The sequence below is a fragment of the Trachemys scripta genome, chromosome 3 (genome assembly GCF_013100865.1).
Source record: "Trachemys scripta elegans isolate TJP31775 chromosome 3, CAS_Tse_1.0, whole genome shotgun sequence".
NCBI lineage: Eukaryota > Metazoa > Chordata > Testudines > Emydidae > Trachemys > Trachemys scripta.
Window position 1 is genome coordinate 10,027,004 of NC_048300.1, and position 24,429 is coordinate 10,051,432.

The 24,429-nt window shown below is 40.8% G+C and overlaps 1 protein-coding gene across 1 annotated transcript in view; it reads left to right on the forward strand.

Moving 5' to 3' along the window:
* Positions 1-24,429, forward strand: part of PLCB1 (phospholipase C beta 1) — a gene marked incomplete in the record, with an annotated part of 630,990 nt that overhangs the window by 186,261 nt on the left and 420,300 nt on the right.

Here is a 24,429-nt window from a genome sequence, read left to right on the forward strand (position 1 = left end):
CGGAATGCCGCGCCGTGCTGCCCTCCGCCACCCAAAGATTTGCTGCCCCTTACCAGGGGCTGCCCCAAGCATGTGCTTGGTTGCCTGGTGCCTGGAGCCGGCCCTGAGCGCTGTACAGTGCCAGTGTAGCCAAGGCCTAACACGGCTACCCCTTTGATACTGCATTTTAAGTAATTCTATCATGAACTTCAGAAAACAATTACAATTATCAGTTGTAAACAAAGGCATTAACTAACCTATGTAATCCCTTCTTGCTTGAACAATGGTCTCAGCCTTGTAATATTATAATAAATAAAATATTTTAGCAGTAGACTGAACCTTAAATACACTGTCATCAGCTCTATCAATGGGAAATAGACCTAGACTTTGGATGCTTGAAGACGGAATCAGTAGTGCATTATAAAATGAAAATGCCAAAGTGGGAGCCGTTTTCAGCAGTCAGTTAGAACAAATAATTAAACCTTCCCAGTTTTATTATAATCCAGTTTAGGAAATTTACATGACACCCATCGCTTGATGTCTTGTAAACAATTGGTCAGAGTGGAAGTTGCAGCGTGGACGATTAGTTGGAAAGGTTAGATATATTTGTTGTCATCAGCATATTAATGAGAAGCAGATTATTCTGTACCTCGGTGAGCTGGAAGCAAGTAGAAGCATATAAACACTTGGAAGTTTGAAAACTGCTCCCTGTGGAGCACCGCAGTAAAGAGCAGCAGAATCTGAACATTGCAGACGCAAAGAAACCATCACCAAACAATGAGCTCTGTTCATTTTAACCATGCGAAAGCTGTATTACTCAGGACAGCAATGGACACTAAATGTGTTAGAAAAATGACGTGATGGGTAGCATGAACTGCTGCTGGGAAGTCCAGTGACGCAAAAAATTGACAAATGACGTAAGAGTCCAGAGAATCAGTACGTCATTATCTACCTTGTGCAATGCAGCCTCCGAGCTGTGATGTATCCTAAAACTTGATTTGAAAATTTTGGGATAAATCAAATGGAAGTAAACAATTTGCAGTTGACTATAAGCACGTTTTAAACAGTATCTTTGATCAACTTAATAACTTAGAAGCTGAGTAAAAATTAGAGAGATAAGGTGGGTGAGGTGATATGTTTTATTGGACCAACTTCTGTTGGCAAGAGACACAAGCTTTCGAGCTACATGGAGCAGCTGTTCAGGTCTGGGGAAGGTACTGAGAGGGTCACAGCTAAATACAAGATTGAATTCATTGTTCAACGTAACTAGTTAGCACATATTCTAAGGAACCATTCAAGGTGAACTGTGCCATTAACACTCCTCCAGTCATAGGATAAAAAGGGGGATTAGTGGGTTACAGATTATTGTAATAAGCCATAAATCCAGTGTCTTACTAAAGACCATGATTTTTAGTGTCTAGCAAAAATACGAGTTTAAGCTCCCAGGTTCGTCTTTTGAAAGTGTTGTGCTGGTTTCCTTTGAGGAGAAGGACCTCAGATATAGTTATTGCTTTGTGAAAAGTGATTTATGGCTTATTACAACAATCAATAACCCCTGCATCCCGCTTCCTTTCCTTTCTGTGATTGGAGGGGTGTTAACAGGTCAGTTCACCTTGAATGGTCCCTTGTTAACTACTTATGCTAAAGGTTTTCAAACTTTTTGTGTTGGTGACTCCTTTCACACAGCCAGCCCCTTGAATGTAACCTGCCTTATAAATTAAAAATGGGGGGGATTTAATTTAATGGGGGCTCGGAGCTGTCAGTCGCACAGAGCTGACAGCTCACAACCCCCATGTAACCACCTAGCGACCCCCTGAGGGGTCACGACCCCCAGTTTGAGAACCCCTGTGCTAAACAATCTGTTCCACTTTCTGTTTAGCTGTGAGGTACTCAGGCCAGGTGTACACTACAGACCTGGTATAACTATGTTGCTGAGGGGGGTGAAAAACCCACTCCCAAGCTATGTAGTTATACCGACCTATGGCCCATATAGACAGCGCTATGTCAGCGGGAGAGTTTCTCTCATCGACATAGCTACCGCCTCTTGGGGAGGTGGACTAACTACACCAACAGGAGAAGCTCTCCCCTCGGCATAGTCGTGTCTTCACTAAAGCAATATAGTGGCACCGCCATAGCAATAAAGCAATATAGCGGCACCGTTGTACGTGAAGACGAGCCTTGAGTAAAATTTCCCAGTCCTGAAGGAGAGCTCCGTGCAAGTTCGAAAGCTTGCCTCTCTCGTCAACAGAAGTTGGTCCAATATTACCTCACCCACCTTGCGTCTCTAATATCCTGGGCTACAACACTGCATACAACGCTGGAAGATATCGAGTTTAGTTACTTGACGGGATGCACCTTACTAGGATTCAGTTATTATTGGATTCCAACAATATTTGGGAGTCTAAATATTAGATGGCTCACTGGGTGATTCTGGATTTCTTACATCCTCATGTGCAAGATGAGAAGGGATTTATTGTAAGAGTAGACTATACTCATTGTATGTGCCCTGAAATTGCAGTACACTGTTCTTCCCTCGTTGTGGGAATATGTTTTCAAGCCCCTGTACTCCACCTAGGATGTATGTCTTACATCGGTGTTATGTTACTGTATTCTGCTTGTGTGCGAGAGAATGGAGGTGAATGCATCCACACCTCTGTTCTTGTTATACCAATGGACATTTCGGTAAGAAATATTTTTTTAAAACATGGACAGCAGTGCACTAATATTAAGGCATGTCCAAACCTCACTTTTTAGAAATGATAACAAAATACCTTAGAGCTTTATTCGGTATGAATTCTATGTCTCTGGGCTTCCACAGCTCAGCTGCCTCACCGCCTAATCCTAATTAAGTAAACAAAATTATCCATTGTTGCTGCTGGCGAATTTAGCTACTTGCCTTCTGATGACAGTCCTCCACCCTGCTCGCTCAGAAGGCCTTCATGAGCCATCCGTGGGTATGACATGACCGGCTTTTTGGTACTCAAATCCCTGTCCGGGGGGAATTGCCAAAAAGCCGGACATGTCCGGGGAAATAGGGAGGCAGCATAATCCAGGGTCCGCCCGGCCCCAGCACGATCCTCCATTTAGGGCCATATACTACTCTTAATAGTCAAATAGTTGCATGAGTGGATCAAGGGCAGTGATCTGATCATTAGACAGCACAGGTGAATTATCAAATGTCCACACCAAGGTTAGGAAGTGCTGTAAAAATACTCCTAAGGCATTTAGGCCAAATTCAGTCCAGGGCTGAGTTTTCCTTTGTTGGTAATCAGAAAACGACTTCTACATCTAAAACTAAAAATCAAAGTGTGTAACTGTAACATACATTAATTTATTAGTGGGATGGTTTGATCTTTAGGTCTGGTTCCATATGGTTTAGGTTTGTTTGTTATTTGTGGGAAATTTTGGAAAAAAAAACCACCTCTAATTCTGGGACAATAGAAATACTGTTTCTGGGAGTTGTCATGTAACTGGTGCATGTTTAAGTTGCTCTATTTCTAGTGTGTGTGTGTGTATGTGTGTTTGTCAAAATAACTATGCATCTAGTCAATACAATTTTAGAAATAGAATCAGCTATAACGGAGAGTGGGTGGAAGATATTCTTTGTCATGCTAACATTATTAATTCTTCTCATATACTGGGATTGCATTGCCTCTGATTAATATGCAGAGATGGTTAGTTGTTTGTCAAGATACAAATTCCTTGGGACTGTTGCTACCCAGAACACTTTTATCCTGTGTTTAAAAAAAAAAAAAAAAAGGATGTGCCTTTTCCTCAGTATTTCCATGAATAATCTTAAAACACATATTTAATTATAATGTGAGAATGCTAACATACTCTGTGTTGCATGAATTGCAACATTTCTAAAACAGAATGAGCATTTCTACTGAAATATGATTACATTAGTCAATAAAAGCTGGATTCTTTGCTGTTGGTGGGTGGCTAGCTGCAGTCCATGGTGAGTCTGGTTGCACCTGGCCAACATAGTAAGGTGATAGGGTGTGTGTGTGTGTATGTGTGTATATATATATATATATATATATACACACACACACACTCTCCCCCAGCAACAGAAACAGTGTCTCGTTAACCTGGCCATTTATGACCAGCAGGCTGTAAAATGCGTTGTGGTTCATTGGCTGTTTAAAAAAAACAACAACACAAAAAACCCAGCTCTAGGGAGGCGAGGCCTAGTTGCAGGTTTTAGAATGCAGTGTTGCCAATTCTTATGATTTTATCACAAATCTAGTGATATTTGGTGACTTTCCATAAGGGCTTAGCTGCTGGAATCAGGTTATTACTTGAAAATCTCAGCTTTCATTTAAACAAAAGAAAAGTGTCAAGCCTCATGAATGCACAGAAAAGCTTGAAAACATGGTTCTTAAACACTCCCGTACCAAAAAGATTTTTTTTATATCTCATGACTTTTAAACTAATTGCATGATTTCTGGGGTCCAGTTCACGATGATTGAACACTTGGAGTTGGCAATACTGAGAATGTTAGTTATTCTTGAATCTGCATCTACATAGAATATCATCTTAGGAGGGGGCACATGATCTGAAACTAATTTTACATTTGTATTAGAAGGTTATTGTCACACCAGGTTAATCTAAAGGACAGAGCACTTTTGACCAGCTCTAAATATAAGGGAACAGTGACATCTATTGATTTGCATTGCATTAGCGTGGGAGTGGCAACAACAGTGACTTAAGACAACAGTCTTAACTAAGACTTCATGCTCAGACACGTTCCTCTTTAGGGGTGAGTGCTTCCAGGCTCTGGCTGTGCCTGAAAGTGTTTGGTTTTTTTTTAAGTTCGGCCCATATCTGTACCAGAACTTTTGGCTTTTGGTTGAACCACCTACCTCCTGCAGTTTAGAGAGGTACAGAAGTCAGGAGAGGGGGGCAGATTTTGTCTCATCTGGGGCTTGGTCCCACCTCCATTTGAAGTCACTGGTGAGACTGTGGACTTCCATGGGAGTTGAGTTACACTAAAACCACTGCAGAGGCGGAGCTGCGGCGCTGCACCTCTGCTGCTGTAGTGTAGACACTTATTACAGAGACGGAGGGGATCTTCCTGTCACTGTAGTAAATCCACCTCTCTGAGGGGCAATACCTAGGTCGATGGAAGCCAAGCTGGCAAGACAAAAGTGCTCCGCGTATATTACAAAAAATTACCTGGCACTGGAGAGCAGAGAGACTTCTATAAAAGGAGTTGAGCATAGGGACCAACTCCACAAGTGCGCCAAGGCTAGAGCACCCCCAGAAAAAAAATAGTGGGTGCTCAGCACCCACCGGCAGCCCCCCCGAACAGCTCCTCCCTCTCATCAGTGCCTCTTGCCCGCTGGTGATCAGCTATTCAGCGGTGTGCAGAAGGCATTGAAGGGGGAAGGGGAGGAGCGAGGGCGGGGCATGTCCGGGGGAGGGGGCAGAACAGGGTGGGAAGAGGTGGGGCGGAGCGGGAGTGGGAAGAAGCAGAGCAGGGGTGGGGGCTTAGGGAAAGGGGTGGAGTGGGGCAGGGCCTGGAGCAGAGCAGAGGTCGAGCACCCCCGGCAACTGAGAAAGACAGCTCCTGTGCCCTGATCTACTAGCAATAGTTTTATCCTTTGAGGTACTTTGACGGCTTTGCTGTTGTCTATTAGAACGGGACAGCAGTAGGGGCAATCTTTGGGGATTAAAAATGCAGAGTTAAATCCTGGCCCTACTGAAGTCAGTTAAATATCCCCTGATACATTAGGATTTAGATGCAATCAATTCCGAGAGAAGAATATTTAGTAACCAAAACCTGGCTATCAGGGTGGTGGAACTGGGTATCAGACAGGATTTCACATTCAGACCGTTCAACTTGAGCTTGACTAACAGCTTAATTTGACTCACTGAAGTCACTGTTAGTCTTTCTGCTGAAATGATGGGAATTGTATCAGATTCCAAGTAGTCAGTACCAACTGTTGGCTTTTTTGTAGCTTAAGCAAAATGAATTAGTTGTTTCAATTCCCAGTGAACATCTTCACATCACCAAACCCAGCTTTCCTATTAGCACTAACTAGCACTTGTATTGGCACGCTTAGAAGGTAGAGGAAAGTGTGAATGCACATGGAGACAAGCTATCCTGGTTCACCTTCAGAGTAGATGTAGGTAGGTTTACAATTTGTTCTCTGTGTGTGTAATATGGTTTCTGGAGCAATCAGTTGTTTGGCATTTATCACCAGCAAAAACTGTTAATCAAAGATTCATAGTTAGCCCTGTGGTGATCAGCCAGATACCTGGTGAAATCTTGGTCCCTTTTGAAGACCATCGGAATTTTGCCATTGACTTCACTGGGGCAAGAAATTCACTCTACAGCTAAGCAATGTTAGTGAAGCATTTTATATTTTAAATATTTTCCCTGCTATTTTAACTCACAGTAATCCTTTTGTAGGTTAAAAAAAAAAAAAAAAAAGTGAAAATCATGTTTACTTGTTGAATATCCCATCAGTGATTCTCAAACAGAAAAATGAACAACACAAAACATCGGTCAATTGTTTTTTGTGTCCCACTGACTTTATTCAATACTCTCTCTTTAACTTTTCTTGGTGGTGTCCCATTTGTGTTTTGTTTTGTTTTGTGGGCTGTGTGCTGTTTGGTCACCAGAGAAACCCAATGGCCCAAGGGTTCTCAAACTTCACAGCACCGCGACCCCCTTCTGATGGGGTGACCAGACACCAAGTGTGAAAAATCGGGATGGGGGTGGGGGGTAATAGGACCCTATATAAGAAAAAGCCCCCAAAATCAGGATTGTCCCTATAAAATCGGGATATCTGATCACCCTACCGTCTGACAACAGAAATTACTTCACGATCCCAGGTGGGGGGACCGAACCCTGAGCCCGCCCAAGCCCCACTGCCCCAGGTGCGGGGGAAGGCGGCGAAGCCCGAGCCCCACCGCTCTGGGCAGAGGGGCCAAAGCTGAAGCTCAAAGGTTTCAGCCCCAGGCAGGGGTCCTGCAACCTGAGCCCTGCCGCCCAGGGCAGAAGCCCTCAGGCTTTGGCTTCGGCTCTGGGCAGTGGGGCTCGGGCTTCAGCCCTGGGACCCAGCAAGTCTAAGCCAGCCCTGGCGACCCCATTCAAAAGGGGTCACAACCCACAGATTGAGAATCGCTGCAATAGAGCATGTGTTTGGAACTGCAACCTCTTTCTCCAACTCCAGTGGCTCTGGGGATGGGTTCGGCACCACCCTTTACTCTACCCAACAACTCGTTCTGATGCGTTCTTTGTAATCAGTGGTTTCTGTTATAATACAGCCCGGAGCAAAGGGCAGTACATTATCGTCCTGACCCAATAGCAGCCCAGCTCACAGTCTTTTTCACTGCACTAAGCATGGCCCAAACTGCGAGAGGTCTGTATCTGTTGCAGCGTAGATTTCTTGATGTGCTGGTGGAGCTGCACTGTCAGGCATGTTCTGCCCACTCATAGACTTTAAGGCCAGACGGGACGATCATAATGATCTAGTCTGACCGCCTGCACATTGCAAGCCACAGAACCTCATCCACCCACTCCTGTAATAGACCCCTAACCTCTGGCTGAGTTACTGAAGTCCTCCAATCATGATTTTAAAGCCTTCAAGTTACAGAGAATCCACCATTTACGCTAGTTTAAACCTGCAATGTATGTATCTGTTCAACTTCTTGATGTTTTGTTTACAGTAGGGTTTATATGCCACTTCTTTGTATTATTTACAAATCCCCTGGTACTGTACAGGCTACGGTCGTGGAGTCCGTTACTGACTTTTGTCACAGTGCTAAACGACTGATTGTCAGACTTTGTTTTCCATGAGCATATCCTGGAAATAGTTCTTATCAAATGTCCACATTTTACTATCTCAGCACTGTAACATAATGATTCAGTGGCTTGCGACTGTGTCTCTGAGAGTATGTATCTGTTTAGTGATTTTAATCTCACAGAAGTAACTGTCAGATGACAATGCTATCATTCGTATTGTCTGTTCAGTTAACTGTGCTCCCCCCCACAAAAACGAACAGACAGTTTTTTTAAAGCACCATAACAGTAAGGCTTGGCTCCAGAAATCTTCTCTGATGTCGCCTCAGCCGTTCTGCCACAGAGTTTCAGCAGCCAGGAAAAATAAGGCAGGTTGTGCACAGAAAATCATGCTTGTTTTAGTCAAAAGAGCGCACGAATGTGTTACTTGTCAAATGAGATACAGTTCATATCAAGCCCAGTCAAGCAGAAGAGTTATTCTCTTCACTAAACAAATAAAAAAACACTCTCTAAGTAAGAAAAATCTTGCAGCCAGTGATGTGCTTGCTGCGTGCATAGTTACTGATCTGTAATCCAGCAGTTTTAAAACTGTTGTTCATGAAGTGGATTCTGTCACATTGGTGCAGCATCTACCAGTCTTCGAATATCAATGATTGGTGCTCGCTTTAGCCTGGTTCAGGAGTCAAATTAACAGCACTATAAACTGATTCAACTGCATTGACTTGAGTAGATCTTTCTACATGTTTCCACTCAGGCTTACAGTGAATTTGTCACGGGGCTCATTAAAGATTTACGGAGGCTTTTCTGAGAAACAAATAAAAACAACACCAATACTTTTCCTACACCCCCATGTCTTTCTCTGTTGTAAAATCAACCTTGGTCACATCTGTAGAGGACATGGCAGTTTGAGAAGTAGCAAACACAGGCGGGCAGAACTCAACTGCAAAGTAACCTGGAAAGATTAGAGCAATAGGGGTTGTTGTAGGGTGACCAGATGTCCTGGTCCTACAGGGACAGTCCCGATATTTGGGTCTTTTTCTTATATAGGCTCCTATTACCCCCCAACCCCGTCCCGATTTTTCACATTTGCTGTCTGGTCACCCTAGGCTGCCGTCTATTATGGAGTGAATCAGTAACAAGAAAATGCATCCCTGGGGTAATATCCAGCATGCATTTGGTTCAGCAGAGGTAATGACAAGCATAGACAAATAATTGTTTGAGATGAGATTAGATGGACAAACAAGCAGCCACATACATCATGTTAACGGAAATGCATTGTCGTCATGTCAACTTTTAGGACCCAAATCAGCAAAGCACCTATCATGTGCGAATGTACTTTGCCGAATCAAAGCCTATATGACCTAATATTTCTTTTGCACATAGCCAAATAGTATAATAGCTGCAGGGAAGGTGTGAGATCAAGACTGAGCAACTAGGAGGGGCGGTGGAGTATGAACGGATCTTGGTCTTGAGATACAGTCCAAAATATGGTGACGGTTAAGAATCAGTGTATTAGTCAAAGGTTTCTGCCTCAGTGGAATCCACAGCTCCTTCTCCATTGACAAACCACCTTGTCTGTATTAACATGTGTTAGCCTAAAGATAAATTCACAGCCATTTTGATGGCTTGACAACAATCTATAAGGGAAAAAAAGATAATCTGCACTCACTTCTGGAATTAATGCCAAGCAGTTCATTGATTATAAAACCGTTTTATTTAAATATAGGGGATAGCTGTATGACTTTAACCTTTATTTATTTGTGGGCTGTAACAGGTGTCGGGAGAGGGGATATTTTCCTCTGTCTGTAGCATTGCCTGGCAGTCTAGGTACAAGAGTAATATATTGGTCACTTCTAGAAACAGGATACTGAATTTCATGAACCCAGTGGTCTGATTTGCCTTGGTAAATCTTATGCTCTTGTTCAAACTGCTAAATATCTAATGGCATATGTGCTTTGGTTAAAGATTCTGTTCTGTAGGAAAATCGAGAAGGGGGTGTTTCAATTTAAATTTACCAGCTATTGGCAATTCCTCTGAAGTTTTACAATTGCAGTTTGTATTTTCATTTCCTATGTTACAAAGATGTGAAACACAAGAGTAGTATTGAGGGTCTAATATTTATTTCAAAGACCAGGCATATGCCACGGGTTGTGTTTTAAAAGGTTATACCCTGTCACATAGCAGGGATCTGTACCCGATGACTTAGTTACATTCTTGGCAACCTTTCCATTTGAAAATGTTGTCTGATGCCAAAAAACCTTTAAGAATATCCTGGCCTGTAGAACTTTTGATCACTTGTGAGACTGTTTACTCCTGAGAATAAGAGAACAGCTAACATAAATGAATGTATATCTCATGGGGCTTTCAGAAATCCTACCAAATAAAAGACTTGGAAACTTGTGCTCTCTGAGAAGCTCACAGAAGCCATGGGCATCAAAAAACTGATAGTTTGCATGTCTGTGGAATGGAAGGAAGACCATTTGTGCTGGTAGTATAGTACTTTATTTTTCTATAACAATAACTTCAAGTAGGGTTCGAAGTACAGAGAGTGGGAACAAGTTTTAGGATCATTGGACCCATGTGAATATTTGGGTTTGAAATGTTTTGACTTCAATGAATTGATCGATATGTACTTTAAAGACCAGTCATTTTTATCTCAATCCTTTGATGTCTGTGGTTCATAGTTCATACACAGTGGGCATTCATGTTACATTGGGGAAAATCCATTTCCCACTCCTGTGTCGGTGGCTTCTTCGCTACAAGAACTCAGGCATGCACCATTAATTAGGTACATCATTTTGACTTGATGAAAAGTACCTCTAGGAGGATCTCAAGTAATCTAGCAAGCATTGAAATTCACCCATGACACAGAGGGCTTTTTACATAACCTGAGCTGTATAAGTGGAGTGCACCACTGTGATGTTTTGGGGGTCACCCAGACCAGTAGGGGTTCTGTCACTGCCTGCCCTGTAACCTGCGGTGCCTTTATGCTGTGCAACTTTGGTTCAGAACCCTGACACCAGGAATCTGCCCACCAACACAAAGTCTCACCCTGGCTTCCACAGCCTAATTACTCCATGCTGGGTGATACCATTTGCCCTTCCAGTCCCAAGTCTACCCAAATCTGTCCTCCCCGAGTTCTTAACTACCAGACCCTCTGACATTTCTCCTCTGGTTGTCACCCCCAAAGGCGTGAAACCAGCCCACCCCAGATGTCAGCATACTTTGGTACAACCCTTCAACGTAGTTTGCACAACAGTCTGTGGTCTGTGTCAGATAAAAATAAACAAAGGGGTTATTTTAATAGAAAAATCAAAGATCGGAAGATAAAATAGTAAGGAAAAGCAGACATATACAGGTTACCTGGAAGATGAACATAAAGACGCAACCTCAGGCTTTACACTTTTATACTAAATAAACTCCCTTTTGTAATACAAGTTACCTGTTGCCTCTGAACTGTTTCCCAGTATACCCCCGTCACAAAGGGACCCAGCCCTTCACGTACACTACCCTCCATTTCTGGATGCTATACCTCAGATACAAGTCTGCTTTTAAAAGGCTTTTTTCCCCCTCTTAGTCCATAGTGACTCTTATTTATTCAGAGTATGGAAACCCCTTCTCAATTTGAGAGCTGGGGTGTGTCAATGTCTTTTCATTAACTTTAATGGTCCACCATTGTCTCTTCCTGGCTCGACAATCGGGCATTACTTGGAGCTGGTTCCATGGAGGTGCCCCTCCCTGCTGTGAGGTATAGTTGAAATTGTGGTACAGGCTATGAGCACAGTTTTCTATATACATAAATACATAGATTCATAACCACAGTCTGTATACATATTTTATAATGACTGTCAAGTTCAGAACATTGTTAAGCTTTCATAAAAGACCTTACTTGACATTTTTATACACAGTAACTTCGTATATAATCAGTTGATTCAATTGCTTATTCTTTGGGATTCAGACCACCTGTTCTCCCTTTGGGGTGTTTGGATTTTGATTGTCATACCCACACAGGGGTGCACTTGCATACACAATGGAAAGACTCTTCACACCACGGTATAAGGAGTTCGCGTGGCAAACAGCAGCGGGGTGGGGCAAGGATCATCACATGTATGGTATTATAGTAACCATGTTTTCAATGTCCTGAGCATGTGCGGCAAAGGGGGGGTGGCAGAAACTCTAACCCAAAGACCCGAGCCCAGGTTGGGGGATGGATTTCATGTCCACTTGTCCTATGTTGAGCCTTGTTTAGGCAGCGAGATAGGTTTCACACTCTCGAGTGCCAGAGTGCTAAAGGTGGAGTACTGTTCATTTCAATTGTCATAAATCAGGTTTCCTGTTACAATCAGTAAACCGCAAAGTATTTATAGGTCTCTTTTGTTATCTGTGTTTGCCATGTGTTTTTTCAATTTCCTTAATGGCTGTGTGAGTCTACTGCTGAAATAAATAAATAAATCCCTTCTTGCTACAAATATGTGTTGGTGCCCACTCAAACATTTTAATGCCCCTGTTGTTCAGAATTACGTTTTCTCTTCCTCTTTCTCAGTTGCAAGGTATTATTGCAGTTTTGGGGAAAGTGTGTGGGGCAACGTGGGGGGGGAGCGAGGTTTAGGTAAGGACAAGATTTATGTATAGAGGAAACTATTTAGCAGAGGTGTTTGTGTTGCTAATTCTTATGATTTTTATTGAGAGTCTCAATATGTTTGCTGTTTTTTTTTTTCTTAACGCACCAGCACCTAGAAATTCATTTCTAGCTATTGTGATTATGGAGAAAAGCTTGAAAGCATGACCTGAGGGTACTAAAGACGTTCTTACTCTCGAAGATAAATAAAAAGAACACAGCGTTGATTTTTTTTTTTCTCTCTCATGGTTTTTAAGCCAATCTCATGATTTTAGGGGACTGCCTCATTTTTGACAACTTAAGTAGGTGATACCACTTTCTACAGCTCGAAATATTTTGGTCACATCCGTGTTTGATCAGACAGGAGAACCAGTCCACATGTTCTCCGTCTCCACCCCTTTCCTTTTTCTCTCCTGCCCATCATCGTCTTCCAGTGTGCCAGAACACGAAACTCCTTGGCTTCGAAACCCCAGTTGATCCCATCACTGCTGTTTTCCTGGTATGCAATTTTTCAAGCTCATTCTTGATTACTGATGATAAATTACCTCTGAGATGTGAGAAAAATGATCCCTGGTAAACTGCAAGCAAATGAGCCTGACTCTTCATTAATATGTGTGTGAAATAAAATAAATAAATAACTTACTTATGTAACGTGACTGAGGAGGAAATGGAAATATGTCTAGTTTTGTTTGAAAAGATTCCCCGTCTTGACATAAAAAGACAAGTGATGTGGACATCAATGCCTGCTGTGACTAGGTTTTAAATAATGTTGCAGTCACTGGTGTTGTAATGGGGTCTACATATTGAAATTAGAGTGGGGAGGAGAACCTCTCTGGTTTACAAGCAAGCTGCTTCACCACACCCCAGGCATGGAGACAGGAGCTGCAATCAATAGAGGAAACGGGGCCTGCTCTAAAGGAGGGAGTACAGAGAAAGAAAGGGAGGCAAAAAGGCCTGGGACAGCAAAGGGGAGACAGTCCTACACCAGGCTACAACAAGAAACTGAAGCAGACTGCAAGCCCTAAAACCAAAGGGCTACTAGCCTTTATTAGAGGTGAAAGTCCAGGTATTGATCTGACTGAAGGCAAGCTAAGGGGAGTGGTCAATCCTTGAAAGACCACACCAAGAGCCCGTGACAGGTGTATTAGGACAAAGATGCCTGCTACATTGAGCGCTCAAAAATCTTATTAATACTTCAGTGTTTTTTTTAATATAATTTCTATGGAAGATCTGTTTTCCATGGCTTTATAAATTGTTTAATTAAAGGCCACTGAGAAGTGGGTTTAACAGATGAACAACAAAATTATAATTTTTTTCCTTAAGCATGAGGTTGCAAAAAGAATTAACTCTAACTCTCTTACTTTATTCAGTGTTAAAAACATTTCAGTCAGCGTTAGAAGAGGCATGTAGAGGAAAAACCCTTTCGTTTCTGCAATTATAATTATTCACTGCAGGTGTGGATCAAAGTATTTACCTGTTTGTTTGAAATGGCATGACAATGCCGCATGAAGACTCTCTAATTGTGGATATATATAGAAACATTGACAGAAACTATCTACCTACACAACCTTTTGTGAATGTTAATGGGAAATAATTGTGTTATCTCACATACCACTTTGTATAAATGTTGGTTTGTTAACGGAGACAACTATATTTCTACTGTAATTGTTTTAATATATCGCTCTTACCATTTGAAAAGTGGAAGCATGTTTTCATCATATGCAATAGTTTGTGAAATCGGCTACAGCACAGTAGCTGATTTCAGAAGCTATGCAGTCTGCATGCCCACATATCTTTGGTTAGGATCATGCATTAATCTATAATCAGTTTAAGTAAGATGTACAATTCCAGTCCTGTTCTCTGTAACATGTTTCTTGGAAGAATAAATTGTGGCTGACAATGTACTTGTTACTGGAGAGATAAAATTAAATCCGTCTAATCCTTGAAATCTATCTCATGTTTTTATGAGTGAAAAAAGCCTCCGTCCAGAGTGCTGTCTGGAATGTCCCGCAGAAATAACAACTAACAATCTATTAACCTCTACCAGTGCACAGTACACAGTTCAAACATGAGCTAAGTAGGACAGACCAAAGCTGTCTCCATGGCTTCCTTCTATCCTGATATACTACTACCAAATATTAGCATCACTGTAAATTCAAACATCTTCATCGTTTACTTTTCAGAGAAACCCAATATATATCTAAAAGCTAAGCCATTTGTTTCAGTGTTTCTTTGGCCATTCATCGAAATGGTTTAACTGGTGAACGAGATGGCTTACAGATCAAGCTATTGTTATCTGCATCTCTAGGAATACAGCCCTTTTTACCCTGCTGGCTTGAAGACATGGCGTACAGTGCGTTTGCAAATGTGTATCCGTTGTGTAAACGCCAAGGCACAGAATGGTTATTATTTTGGGATCTGTGCCTAATGCAATTTCACAGTAGTAACTGAATTAGACAATGCCCTCAATATTTATTTGCTTTCTTTTTCTGTTCACAGTGAGTTTGGAATAGCCTGTTTTTGTGACTCTGAGGAAGAAACAATGAACATTTGAAACAGAACTTATGAAAATGTTCATATTTGAGTTGTTTTTGAGGTGTTTCTTTCTTTCTCCTTCCTTTTTGCTGGAGAATATATTTAGAAGGAAAAGCTGTTTTACTTACCCTTTTTTCACACGAGTGATTAATGCTTCTAGGACACGAGAGTGAATATTTGCAGACGTGAAGTGAAAATGTAATATTGGAACGATCAAATATTTAAACTGGCCATCTACAGCACAGTTTAACAGATGAAAAATGAGCAGCAGGGAATTTATATAACGTCATCTGTTTGCATAAATCTAGGATTAATCCTTTACAGTACTATCACATTCGATGCACGTGCTAATTTTGCTTTAAATCCTCCAATGTGGTTATATGTAATCTAATTGTGCACCTCAGCACTGTCAATCATTTTTAGTGGAACAATAGGGCTTGTTGATAAAGATAAAAAAATCAAAGCAGCATCAAACACAAGAGCCAAAAGTTTCTAAAACTACTCAGAAAAGACCACAAAATATATCTAGAACCGATTTTAAATAATCTCTTATGCAATGTACAGATTTGGTTTACGAAAATGAACTGCATGACAACTGGTAGACTTCCCAGCAGGCAAATTACTTAAAGAATGATACATCGCTAATGTAACTGAATTATTGTTGATTCGCCTGACTCCTTGCCTAATTAATGGCAAATATAAAGGCATTTTTGAAAGCATACATTTAGAAGTTAATGACTGTCACAGAAAAATGGGAGCTAATATTGTCCCTGAGCCAGAAGAGCTATGATTTACAACAGCGGAGGTTCTGGCCCCTTTTCCTGGGAGAAATTAAAAGATAGCAGGCCAGATTTCACTCTTAATCCTTCCCTTTCCAGACCATGTCCTCGAGATTCTTCTTTCAGTTCAACCTGTTGGTTCGTTATTGACTTCAAAAAGTGGGCTTTGAACCAGTGCCTAGAGTTTCAAGGATTTTATACAGGGAAAATGGTATTTGTGAACCTATTAATGAAAACCTTGCCTTTAGGTTATCTATTATTAAGGGTAATTAATTAAAAGAGGAGATGTTTGATGTCACTACTGATGTTTTCTGGTGTTAATATTTTTATTTATTTCTAAAATTGCCTTATTTAGCAGCATGCCATGTGCCCAAGTGATGCCGAGGGACCAGCCCTGCTGTACTTCTGAGAACTAAAACAGTGATCAGGCGCATCAGAGATGTAAATAAATAATGGACAGGCAAATATGTGGGGTCTGATTCTCCACTGGCCCAGCATTTTGTGTAGGTCATTCTCACCAATACACGATGAGGCCAAAATGTACCCGAATTATTTTGCACACTAGTGGATCAAGCCCATTGTAGGATGCCAATCTTAAAAGTTGAAAAATCATGGTAGCCAACGTACGTGAGATAATACCTTTTATTGGACTCACTTCTGTTCATGACAGGAATAAGCTTTTGAGCCTGTGAAACTCAGAAGCTTGTCTCTTCCACCATCAGAAGTCGGTCCAGTAAGCAGTATTACCTCACCTGCCTTTGCTCTCTGAGATCCTGGGATCAACATGGCTACAGCAAAACTGCAAATACTAATAATAAAAAAAACAATAAGTCAGGCTCTCAATATTCATGACACTGTTTATTAAAAAAAATAATCTCATGATTATTAAGAAATAATAAATGTTAAGTTCTTTTTATTTGCTTTTGGAGCTTTGAGGCTTCAAACTTCTCTCTGCAACCATGAGGGCTAGAAACTATCTTTTAATAATAAAAACTGAGATTCTCATGTGACTTCCCCTGATTCCAGGAGCAGGGGCTTTAAGAAAAAGACCAAATATCATGAGTTGGCAATGCTGCCATTGTGACTTCATTACCAAGTTGTGATGTTTCTGTGATCTCTATACCAGTGAGTTACTATTAAATAATTGGGAGCTGTTTAGAGGAACTGTGAGAGGAGGTAAGATATTTAAAAACATACAGAACTCTCACCTTAGTGACCCCTCAACTGACGTACAAATAGAAGATAACATTGCTAACATATTGGCCTTTTATGTCTCTAATATCATTCAAACAGACATCCCTCTTTTTAAAACATTACCCCATATCAACAACCTTGCTCCATTAGGCTGTGATTCCGTCAGATCAAATAAACAAACCTGGGTCAGGCCAGGGCAGTAGATGGATCAGCAAAGTCTAGGTGCTGCAAGGTATGGAGCTGGTTATTCAATAGGTGATGGTAGTCCTGTTTCCAAAATACTTTAAAAATGACCTAGTGCTAGGTGTACTGCAATGCTGGAGGTAGGTTAAGTGCATTCCCAGTCCTTATTGAATTCCAGATTGAATAAGGACTGGGAATGGCTGAGCCATTACAAACATTGAATCTATCTCCCCTTGTAAGTGTTCTCACACTTCTTATCAAACTGTCTGTACTGGGCTAGCTTAATTATCACTTCAAAAATTTTTTTTCTCTTACTTAATTGGCCTCTCAGAGTTGGTAAGACAACTCCCACCTGTTCATGCTCTCTGTATGTGTGTATATATATCTCCTCAATATATGTTCCACTCTATATGCATCCAAAGAAGTGGGCAGTAGCCCACGAAAGCTTATGCTCTAATAAATGTGTTAGTCTCTAAGGTGCCACAAGTACTCCTGTTCTTTTTGCAGATACAGACTAACACGGCTGCTACTCTGAGATTTATTTGGGCATATCTGGATGAGGGTTCACTTAATCAAACAGGGATCCTCAATGGGTGGTAGGATGTTCCACCAGGTGATAACTGGGCAGGACATAATGGCAATTCAGTGGACTATGTGGAACGTGTGTTTTAAAATTATAGTCCTTGGCATGCATGGGAGTGGGCTATGGTAAAAATTTGACCACTTGGTTCTGTTGTCAGTAAGGAAGGGAATTGAGAGACCACACATGAAGATTTCATTTACAGTACCAGAGAGTTAGAGGAGGATGGTGAAACAACTTTCACTGGAGCTGATGCCAGCTCTGTGCTGTTGATGTGCGAGAAGAAAGTTCTGTAATAGAAATACAAGCCCTGATTCCCCCTGTCACGTACACTGGGTTAAATCAAGGGCAACATCATTGAAATCAATGGAGTTGCATTAGTTTAAACCAAGTGTAAGTCAAATGAAAATCTACTTCAAAACTACCATTAGCTTGAGTAGAGTCAGGATTTCATCCTTGATCTTCATTCTGCAATGGTTTATTTCCTTCAGAATGTGCCTGTTGGTGCCGGTTTGGGTTTTCCCAGAGTCTAGATTTCTATAAACAGTAATACTAACGTAAGCCACTGCAAAATCAGTGACTGGCTGCTGGAACAGCTAACACTCCATATTGCTTTTTTATTTTCTATACAGCTTTTTTCTCTGAATCCTCCCTACCCCCCACCAGTTTGATTTTTAATTTGATGTTGTTTGGTGAAACATTTAATAAAAACTATTTCCCTGATCTTTTCAGGCAAATTATCCGTGTATTTAGCTTATAATGGATAAGGCTATGCTAGCAACTAAAGGTAGCATTAGTATCTACAAACCAGTCTCATGTTTTATTGAACTACTAAGTCAGCTGAACTTAGCTCACCAGAAGTATTTCACAGAAAGGAGAGCACAACTAATACTTTATGGGAAAGATTTGCACACACAGAAGGGCCAAAAAGAAATCCAGATTTACAATACAGTATTTAAAAAAAGAGAGAACCCTTTCATGCATCTTATAGCTATAACATTATTAATATTTTAAAGGCAAGGCTTAATTGCAGAAAGAGGAACCCATCATATATGAAAAATATTGGTGACTAAAACTGCATATTGGAGACATCTACATGGAATGCGTTTCTGAAATTGAATTATCTTACTCATGCAAGCTGCTTTGCTCCAGATAAACAAAAACAGACAGGCTATAAGCAGATTAAGATATTGTACAATTAAGGAAAAATCTTGGAAGTGCAAACAGCTGTTTCAGTTTTAAAAGTTTGCAGTTGAACCTTTAGATTGCTAGCACGACTCTGTGTGCTAGGCATTTTAGACACCTGAGTGATTCAAGATTTGAATAACTACAAATAAGTAATTCAAAATTTAACTTGTGCATCAGAATAAAGCTTTTTGTCTGTGCTAAACAATTATAAGTCACTGGAGGTTGAAGTTGTTCCACACCATCCTGCCTGGCTCAGCAGTTTGCAAGATCAGGCTTTTAAAGCAACAACCAACTCAGATGCTGCAACTTAGTTTTTTATTTCCATGAAGACAATGGGTATGTATCATGTACTGCAAGGAAGCCCTTCTGAGCAATGTAAGTTATGTAGCGCACAGCTATTTATATTGCACATTATCATCTTCTAAAGTATAGACAACAGGAGATACATTTAGAAATAATTTGGTATTGCCAGCTTGAAGGTAATTGCTTGATAGTTTTTAGAAGGAACGAAGCAGAGCTGACAGTACAATTTTAATGCTGCATTTTTGGTTTCTTAAACATAATATATACTAGAAGCAACATCGGTAATAAAGGCCATTAGTTAAGCTATAAAAAGCAAAAAGATCAGGCAGCATAATAGGATAAATTCAAGGTCACCTGCATTATGAGCCATGAGAGGGAAAGTAGCATTCTTTAAATAATTTCAGATGGCATTGGCTCTGCTCAGTTAATGCCTTGAGGTAGCTTCCTTTGGTTAGAAAATAATATATTAAAAATAGCAAACAAGTACCTTTTTAATTTTTATTTATTCGACTTTTCCTTGCTCTATTTTCTTCTCCTAGGGACTATTTTCCTTAGTGGAAGGATACATTGCATAAACACGTCAATTTTTAAAATGTGTTGTTTTCCAAATTTAATTTCAGTCTAGCTGCTATCTGGAATAACACTGAGTGATTGCGCTTAATTCATCAGTAGGATACTGAGGTCAGGGTTACATCAGGCCATGCAAACAGCCAACTTATACATACCGTCCTTTGGCATATTGCGGTGTCAAGCCATTTAGACTGTATGATGAATATTTCTGTAAATTAATACCCCTTTTTCAAGATCCTGTGAAAAAGTATTATATGATGATGTAACTAAAGTAGCAAAATGCATACACGTAAATGCTAGAATTGTAGCATTTCCTGACATTTGAGTGCTGCACTTTGCAATCTTAAAAATATTATTGGAACTCTTTTTTGTTTAATATTGTGCGGGGGGTGTATGTGTATAAATATTTTATATACATGCATGTATAAATCTGATGTCTAGCATCTGGGCATATTCAGAATGGTATCTGTGTGTGTGTGTGTATTATATACAAATATAAAATCTAGGCTTCAGTGTTGACTGAGCATATTAACAATACTTAAGATAGAAGATATCGGTACCATCATGCAATGAAATTTGCACTATGAGATTATATGCTTGTGCTGGCATAGGCAGTAATATCCATATCATTTATTCCACATCAGTAATTATTGAATCAATCCTACTACATCAAGTTGAGTTCTCATAAGCTAAGCAGGGGCAGCCCTGATCAGCATTTAAATGACAGATATAAAGGAAAACCCTGGTGTTTCAGGAAGTTGGCAAATCAGTAGGCAGTGGTCCTCCTTTTGAGTCAATAGTGAAATAGTGCCCACCGCAACATCAACTGGAGAGTTATACTGTGGTAGGCCAGAAGGGACCATTGTGATCATCTAGTCTGATGACCTGTATGCCACAGGCCATAGAACTTCCCTAAAATAATTCCTAGAGCAGATCTTTTAGAAGAACATCCAATCTTGATTTAAAAATTGTCAGTGATGGAGACTTCCAATGATAATTACTCTCACTGTTAAAAATTTGCACCTTATTTCCAGTCTAGCTTTAACTTCCATCCACTGGATCATGTTATACCTTTCTCTGCTAGACTGAAGAGCCCATTATCAAATATTTGTTCCCTATGCAGGTACTTATAGACTGTAATCAAGTCACTCCTTAACCGTCTCTTTGTTAAGCTAAATAGATTGAGCTCCTTGAGTCAATCACTGTAAGGCATACTTTCCAATCCTTTAATTGTTGTTGTGACTCTTCTCTGAACCCTTTCCAATTTATCAACATCCTTCTTGAATTGTGGGCACCACAGCTGGACACAGTGTTCTAGAAGTGGTCTCACGAGTGTCAAACAGAGGTAAACTAACCTCTCTGTTCTTACTCGAGATTCCCTTGTCTATGAATCTCAGATCATATGAGCTCTTTTGGTCACAGTGTTGAGCTCCTGTTCAGCTGGTTATCCACCATGACCCCCAAATCTTGTTCAGAGTCACTGCTTCCCAGGAGAGTCCTCCCCATCCTGTAAGTGTGGTCTACATTCTTTAGTTCCAGCTGTAGACATTTACATTTAGCTGTATTAAAATGCATACTGTTTGCTTGTGCCCAGTTCGTCAAACGATCCAGATCACTTTGAATCAGAGATCCATGCTCTTTGTTATATACCACTTCCCCAAGTTTTGGGTCATCTGCACACTTTATCAGTGGTTGTTTTTCCCCAGATCATTCATGAAACTCACGTAAATGTGTGTCTGCACATCCCCACTTAAAAATAAATTGTTCATTACTGGTGGTGCAGAGTGGCTGCTGTTTTGCTTGTGAGTAATCCCTGTATATACCATCTGTAATGGACTTTGGGCCTGATCCAAAGCCCACTGAAGTCATTTGGAGTCATTCCATTAAATTCAATGGGCTTTAGATCAGCCCCTTCGGGTATGGGCAAAAAGTGCTATAAAAATAATGGAAATGGAAGTTTTAGAACTTTCTTTAATGAATTGCCAGCTCAGAATTAATGAGTCAAACAGTATTACTTGCACAAGATAGTTTAAACTAAATCATTATTTTTTCCTCTAGTTTTAAATATGGGCTTTTGATAGTTAATATGGCGGAAATGTAAATTAAACTCCTTGTGATTAAGAATAAGGAGTTCAAAGTAATTAAAATGTGTGTACATAAAATACTGGGGCTATCTAAACCATTTCCCACCACTAAATGAAGCCATGTACTTGCCTTGCGTTACATGAAATTTTCTGAGTGGCACACTATTTTTGTATAAGCAGGATTAATTACTACTACTTGTATTAGCATAGCACATAAGAACCCCTAAGTACTGCTAGTTGCAGTTCATATTGTTCCTGTCCTAAAGAGATTACAATCTAAGTCCTTGTCTACGTAACGGGGAAAGATCGATCTATGTTACGCAACTTCAGCTATATGAATAATGTAGCTGAAGTTGACGTTGCTTAGATCTACTTACCACGGGGTCCACACTACTCTATGTTGATGGGAGACTTAATATATAGTGTTGCCATTCTACAGTGGATTGAACTAAGGCCCTGATTCTGCATAGACATAGGCCACCTGGTCTACACTGGGGAGGTGGAGGGGGGCGGGAAAGGCAGCAAGCTAAGTTGGTCTAAGTTATGCAACTTCAGCTACGAAAATAGTGTAGCTGAAGTGGACATACTTAGAGTTACTTACCGTGGTGTCTTCACTGCGGTAGGTCGACTGCTGATGTTTCCCCGTCGACTCTGTGTACTCTTCTCGCTCCGGTGGAGTACTGGAGTCCATGGGACAGTGATCTGCAGTCAATTTAGCAGGTCTTCACTAGACCCGCTAACTCGACCTCCGATGCATCAATCACCACTTGTCTACACGTACTGGGGGATCGACAAACCCTAAGTATAAGGCAAGAGACAACAGATAGTTACAGATAGACAGTACAAGGAAACAATGAGAGAATATCGAGCAGCATAGTAAGCAATGATTTCAGCACACCAGCGGCCTAACTACTGTCAAGTTTTTTTGTAGGCATCACGGGAAAGGGGAGTTTTAAAGAGGGCTCCAAACCTGCAAAGCTTTATACAGAGTTGCTTAAATTTATGCACTGCATCGATTTCATTTAGACTACTCACAGTGCATACATTTAAGCACGTGACTAAGGGCTGGTCTACACTGGAGGGGGGGGAAATCGATCCAAGATATGCAACTTCAGCTATGCGAATAGCGTAGCTGAAGTCGAAGTATCTTGGATCGAGTTACCTGGGGTCCACACGGCGCGGGATCGACGGCCGCAGTCCCCCCGTTCACTGCGCTACCGCCGCTCGCTCTGGTGGAGTTCCGGAGTCGACGATGAGCGTGTTTGGGGATCGATATATCGCGTCTTAACGAGAGCGATATATCGATCCCAAATAAATCGATTGCTACCCGTCGATACGGCGAGTAGTGAAGATGTACCCTAAGTCTATGCAGGATTAGGGCCTTACTGTGATCCACTGTAGAATGGCAACACTAAATATTAAGTCATGTGCCTTTAAAAAATATTTTAATCACTAGGTCGAATACCGGTTCTTCTGCTGATTAATATTGAAGGCCTGACCTTCTACCTCTGGGCAGGGCATGCCACTGCACTTGCACAGATCCCCAGTAACTACAGAGGGGCTCTGCATAGACGCTACATTTGGTCTCTGCAACAGTTTCCAGGATCAGGGCCTAAGAGGTGTAACTTTAAGTTTATTAGCTTTAAGGAAAAATACCGAGATTTATTATTTGCATTTGAGAATTATAATAGCGAATCCTTTGGGAATTATTTTTCTATTAGACTCAGTTTTGCACCAGTTCTGTACTCTTCCTCGGTTGCTTTGATTTTTTTTTAAAATTAATGGATTTCACAGCTGTTCATTCACTCCTAGTTTTCCCTTTCTATTTCCTATTGTTATCTGTTATAAAACTATGTGCTGTTCATCCTCTCAGCCTCCCACAAATGAAATGTTGTATGTCTTCTGGTTATTTTTTTATTGATCTCATTATTTTGCCATCTGATAAATAAGCATTTTTATGATAGTATTGATCTACCTCTGAACTATCAGGTAATTGCTTCTCTCCGGACAGCCAGATGGATTACTAGCTTTAGGGATTGAAACACTTGGCAACCCTCCTGCAAAAATAATTAAAACAAAAACAAAACTCCTGTTTACATCCCAAGACATCAAGAAACAAATTCTGCCCATCTCACTTGGGCAAAACTCCCACTGAAACCAAATGGGAGCTTTGTCTGAGTGAGCCTGGCAAGATTTGATCCTAAGAGGACACACATAAGCACATACACATTCAAATAAATGCCTTTCACAGGGGACCTGATAGACTTTTGCCTGTTATGTCCTGAGTGACGGCTCTGAAAGTTTACGGTGGGTCTTGCAGCAGCTGCTGCTGACACTTGCATCTAATCAGTACAACAAGCGACTGTTATTCACACAGCTTTAGGGATTAGAGATGTCACCAGCTCTGGTAGAGAGAAGACCAAACTTGAGTCTTGGCAGGAAAGTAAAGAGTGAACTAGTGGGAAACAGTGTCTGGTTGTGCTTGTTTGTAATTCCTACCTCTCTACCCATAGCCTGTTAACATTGTTTATTATTTTAAAGGCATTTCGGTCACCTTCAGTACAGGATTTGAGGTGTTCTCCTTTTCTGTTTCACATAAATTGGGACAAAAAGAAAATATTGGAAGCGATCGCTACTTTATATCTTACATCATTTGCAGGAAT